Source organism: Melanerpes formicivorus, unplaced genomic scaffold (genome assembly GCF_026170545.1).
Source record: "Melanerpes formicivorus ecotype bairdi unplaced genomic scaffold, bMelFor1.0.p_v2 SCAF_64, whole genome shotgun sequence".
Lineage (NCBI taxonomy): Eukaryota > Metazoa > Chordata > Aves > Piciformes > Picidae > Melanerpes > Melanerpes formicivorus.
Genome location: NW_027142416.1, coordinates 1,226,282 through 1,232,281, shown reverse-complemented (window position 1 = coordinate 1,232,281; position 6,000 = coordinate 1,226,282).

The following is a 6,000-nucleotide window of genomic DNA, read 5'->3' as shown; positions in this document are numbered from 1 at the left end:
TGAGTGTAGTTGAGAGGTGTCCCTGCCGGTGGTGGGGAGGTTGGAGGAAATGATCTCTGAGGTCCCTTCCAACCTGAGCCATTCTAGGATTCCGTGACTGAATATTCAAAGAACAGTTGTGCCATGCAATGAGAACTCAGCCAGTCAACATTTGACACCTAAGGTGCATCCAGGCATCAGGAGGCTGTAGCTTAAACTCTATGTGCTCATCCTCCACAAAACATGAGCTCTGGATAGGGTCCCAACATGCTGGTGACTGTCTGGGTGGTTGGATTGTTTTTTAATTGAGGTTTGTGGTGTGAGAAAACAAAAACCAAAAAAACCAACCCAAACAAACCACACAGACACAGAAGACCCAGTAACCAATACAAGTTAATGCTCAGATGTGCAGAGAGCTGTGGGAAGATTTCCAAAACACAAACTGGCTAACTTTTATCACTGCTTTGTTTCCCCCCTGGCTAAGATTTTCCAAAGTGGGTGCCTAAAGTTAGTTTCTCCTGGGTAAAAGCTTCAAAAGCATCTTAATAACAGAGGAGCTAAGTGCCTGGTAGAACACTTCTTAATGGTTCTGGAAAATCTCAGCCTTCCACCCACAGCTTCAGCAACAGGACTTGTAAAAGCTCAGAGGTTACAGGAGCTGCCATTGCAGCTGGGGACAAGGAAAACGACCAGGGGGCTGGAGCAGCTCTGCTACAAGGACAGGCTGAGGGAGCTGAGGGTGTTCAGCCTGGAGAAAGGAAGGCCCCAGGGACACCTAAGAGCAGCCTGCCAGTACCTGAAGAGGACCTACAAGAAGGCTGTAGAGGGACTGTTTGCAAAGGCCTGCAGGGACAGGACAAGGGACAATGGTTTGAAATGAGAGAAGAGGAGATTTAGATTGAATGTGAGGAACAAGTTCTGCACCATGAGGGTGGTGGAACATTGGAACAGGTTGCCCAGGGAGGTGGTTGAGGCCCCATGCCTGGTGATAATTCAAGGTGAGGCTGGAGAAGGCTCTGAGCAGCCTGATTTATTGAAGGATGTCCCTGCTGACTGCAGGGCAGGCTGGACTGGATGAGCTTTGGAGGTCCCTTGAAACCCAAACCATTCTATGACTCTCTGATTCTGCCTGACTGGGGATCAAAGCCTGAGAAGGTTGCTGCATGTTCAGTGCTGAATTAAAATGACAAATCATTGAAAATGTGTCAGTCATTGTCAGGTGAGAGGAAAGCTCCCAAATCATCTGGGTCTTGCTCATGTTCCCATCTAGTAAAAATAACTTCATCCTATGATTTATGATTCTTCTGAGGAGCCCAAGTAGAGCACCCATCACATTGTCTCCTGGACTGAAGAACACACACCTAATTTGGATTTCCATGTTCCTCCTGAGTCTGGCCTTACCCCTCCATTTGTTAAAAATCCTGGAGTCAGTTTCTCTGCCATGGATGGAACATGGCATTTGCATTTACAAACGGGACCACAACTCTGGAACAGGCTGCCCAGGGAGGCTGGGGCTGCAGAGGGACTTTTCCCGAGCGTGTCTGGAGACAGAACAAGGAGGAATGATTCGAAGCTGAGGGAGAGCAGGGTTAGACTGGATCTGAGGAAGAAGTTCTTAAGTGTGAGGGTGGTGAGACTCTGGCACAGGCTGTACAGGGAGGCTGTGGATGTTAAAGGCCAGGCTGGATGAGGCCTTGAGCAGCTGAGTGTAGTTGAGAGGTGTCCCTGCCCATGGTGGGGAGGTTGGAGCAGACAATCTCCGAGGTCCCTCCCAACCTGAGCCATTCTGTGATTCTATCATTCCTGCTTGGGTGCAGAGCAAACCTTCCATGTACTGCTGTGCTTCGTGCTAACTATGGACCAGAAAACAGCATCTGTGGAAGAGCTGACATCTGGCATGCTTACAGGAGCATTTATTCCACTTTTGTCTTCAAGCACCAACTACTACATCCTGTCTGTGGTGTGACTGATTGTAGGGATGTTGCTCATCCCAGCACAGTGTGACACAGAATTACAGAATCACAGAATTGTTAGGGTTGGAAAGCACCTCGAGGGTCATCTAGTTCCAAACCCCCTGCCATGGGCAGGGACACCTCACACTACATCAGGTTGCTCACAGACACATCCAGCCTGGCCTTCAAAACCTCCAGGCATGAGGCTTCCACCACCTCCCTGGGCAACCTGTGCCAGTCTCTCACCACCCTCATGGGGAAGAACTTCTTCATAACATCCAATCTAAATCTACCCCTTTCTAATTTATATTTTTTCATTCCCCCCAGTCCTATCACTCCCTGACACCATAAAAAGTCCCTCCCCAGCTTTACTGTAGCCCTCTTCAGATATTGGAAGGCCACAATAAGGTCTCCTGGAAGCCTTCTCTTCTCCAGACTGAACAGCCCCAACTCCCTCAGTCTCAAAGTGCATGACCTCCTCCTCTCACTTGGAAGGGGAATACTGATTTTTGTACCTTGGCAGGTTTAGCCTGGTGAAGTTGAGCTACCTGATTTCTGCTGGGCCTGATCCCTGCTTCTCAGGGTAGACACATGATGGTGTCATATTTACATCATCCATGCTTTGTTACCACATCTGCATCTTGAAAGCAAAGCAGAAAAAGAGGAATCTCCACCACATGAGAGCTGTAAGATATTTTTTCCCCCCCTGTTGTTGCTGGTTTCAATGAGCCAGTGGTTTGCAAGGTTGTTTCAGGCTATTGTAATTCACACAGTTATTTGGTATTGGTTTTGCCCAAGATGTTTTAAACCTCCACCAATGGAAAAATCTAACACACATTCCCAGAGTCCTGCACAGTCCTGCACAAGCCTCAACTGATCAGAAACTTTCCTTGTGGCTTGGATTTGCCTCACCTCCTTTGAGCCACAGAATCATAGAATCCCTGGGGGCATTTGGAAGACCAAGTTCCTATTTTTTTCACAGAATCACAGAATGTTAGGGGTTGGAAGGTACCTCCAGAGAGCATCCAGTCCAAGCCCCCTGCCAGATCAGCAGCACCCAGGGCAGGCCCATGGTACCTCCTCTGCTCCAGCTTGCCCCCAGTGTCCCTTGTCCTGTCCTTGGACATCCCTGGGCAGAGCCTGGTTCCATCCTCCCCACACTGCCCTGCATATCTTTATCACCAGGAATGAGAGCACCCCTCAGGCTGCTCTGCTCCAAGCTCAAGAGCCCCAGCTCCCTCAGCCTGTCCTCACATGGAGATGTTCCACTGCCTCCAGCAGCTTTGTGGCTCTGTGCTGCACTCTCTCAAGCAGTTCCCTGAAGGCCTTCTTGAACCGAGGCGTCCAGAACTGGACACAATATCCCAGACCCCACTGGTAAGTGCCTGGTTCTTGAGGATGATGATGTGTGTAGGGACTAAAAAAAAAAAGCAAGAGACACCCAGGAGAGAGAGAGGACTCATGCTGGGGCAGCAGCAGCAGCAGCACAGCCAGGTTGTCTTTTCCATAGCTTACAATTAAAACATGAATGGACCTGGACAGTGTCCCAAGAGGACTAATTAGTGTGTTAATTTGTTTTCTTCCCACCCTGTTTTTGTGTTTTCCCCCATGCCCATAGGACCTCCAGCTGTGCCAAGCAGTTGCCCCATTCATAATGCATGTGGAGTGAGCAGGCCACTTTCTCTGACTCAGCCATTTTTCCGCCCCGTTTCTTTAGCTGACTTACAGCTTGTAATTTCCACATATTTCCCAGCAGCTAGAACCTGCTGAATGCTGCCACTGTCCCTGGCAAAAGCCTGCCTGGCACCCTCCCTGTCCTCTGCAGGAGCCATTGTAGCCCTCTCTCAGCAAATAGAAAAGGGGCTGCCTTTGGAAGCATCCACCACCACCTTCCTGCTTTTGAAGTTTCATGGCCAGCCCCTTACAGTCCTCCCCTTTCCTGCAGGTTTTTTGCTTTGCTTTGCTTTGCTTTGCTTTGCTTTGCAGTAGTGACTCAGCTGTTTGCTTTCCTCTTCCTGCTGCTGCTTTTATTCTGTGAGCAAAACCCTGACACTCACTATGCAGCAAGGGGAAGGTGAGGGACCCTTCCTCTTCTCTCCTGCAGGCAAGAAGGGGGCAGGGAGTGACTGAGGAATATTAAAGAAAGAAAGGAGAGAAAATAGCCTGAGGAACATTAAAGAAAGAAAGGAGAGAAAATAGCCTGGTACCTCCTGGCTCCTTCCTGCTAGTCCTCAGAAGAGTCCCTCAGGAGAGTTCCCCTCACTGGCCTTGCTGCATTGCCATCTTGGTGAGTGTGGTCTATGCATAGAATCACAGAATGGTTTGGGTTAGAGGGGACCTCTAAAGCTCATCCACTCCAGCCCCCCTGCAGTCAACAGGGACATCTTCCACTAGAGCAGGGTGCCCAGAGCCTTGTCCACAGGGCCCCAACTACCTCCCAAGGCAACCAGTTGCAGTGCTCCAGCACCCTCACGATCCAGAACTTGTTCCCAACATCACCTATTCTCAGCTGGTGGTGGAAGAAGAAACCAGATCATGAGAGGATTCTCTCATAGCTGAAAGCAGAAACTATGCATCCCAAAACAGAGGCTCAGACTGCTCAGATGCCCTCCTGAACCAGCTACGAACACTGCTGGCACACCAGTCCTTCCCCAGTCATCTGGAAGAAGCCACTGGGATTCATCCAGAGAGCAGCCCTGAAGAAAAGGACTTGGGGTGCAGGTGGATGTGAAGCTCAATATCAGCCACCATTGTGCACTTGCAGCTCAGAAAGCCAACCAGAGCCTGAGCTGCTTCAAGAGAAATATAGGCAGCAGGGCAAGGGAGGTGATTCTTCCCCTCTACTCCACTCTGGTGAGACCCCACCGGGAGGACTGCATCCAGTTCTGGAGCCCCTATTACAAGAGGGATCTGGAGGTGCTGGAAGGTGTCCAGAGAAGAGCCACAAGGATGATCAAAGGGCTGGAGCACCTCTCCTATGAGGACAGACTGAGAGAGTTGGGGCTCTTCAGTCTGGAGAAGAGGAGGCTCCAAGGAGACCTAATTGTGGCTTTCCAGTATCTGAAGTGGGCTACAAGAAAGCTGGGGAGGGACTTTTTAGGGTATCAGGGAGTGATAGGACTGGGGGGAATAGAACAAAACTAGAAATGGGTAGATTCAGATTGGATGTCAGGAAGAAGTTCTTCCCCATGAGGGTGGTGAGAGACTGGCACAGGTTGCCCAGGGAGGTGGTAGAAGCCTCATCCCTGGAGGTTTTGAAGGCCAGGCTGGATGTGTCTGTGAGCAACCTGCTGTAGTGTGAGGTGTCCCTGCCCATGGCAGGGGGGTTGGAACTGGATGACCCTCGAGGTCCCTTCCAACCTTAATAATTCTCTGATTCTATGATCCTGAGGAAAGGAAGTTTACCCTCAAGGCTGAACTAAGGAGTGCCATGAAATCAAGTAATGCATGGGGACACGAAGCACAAGTGAGACAAAACCTGCAAGGAGCAGTGTGGCTCCAACACACCTGCTGCAGCTTCCACTGGAGCAGAACAGCAAAAGAAATGATTTCTGTAAACCCCTGCACAAAAGCTGCTCTGTCCAATTCCATCACCTGGACCAAACCACAGTGAAAGGGAGCCTTGCTGGCAAGCACCAGGGTTCTACAAGCCCTGTGAGGAGAGGCTGAGGGAGCTGGGAGTGTTTAGCCTGAGAAGAGAAGGCTCAGGGGAGACCTCATTGCTCTCTACAACTACCTGAAAGGAGGTTGTAGCCAGGTGGGGATTGGTCTCTTTTCCCAGGCAACCACCAACTGAATAAGAGGACACAGTCTCAAGCTGTGCCAGGGGAGGTTTAGGCTGGATGTTAGGAAGAAATTATTCACAGAAAGAGTAATTTGCCATTGGAATGTGCTGCCCAGGGAGGGAGTGGGGTCACCATCACTGGAAGTGTTTAAAATAAGACTGGATGAGGCACTTAGTGCCATGGCTTAGTTGATTAGATGGTGTTGGGTGATAGGTTGGAATTGATGATCTCAAAGGTGTTTTCCAACTTGGTTAATTCTGTGTTATTGGGCCTGTTGATTCTGT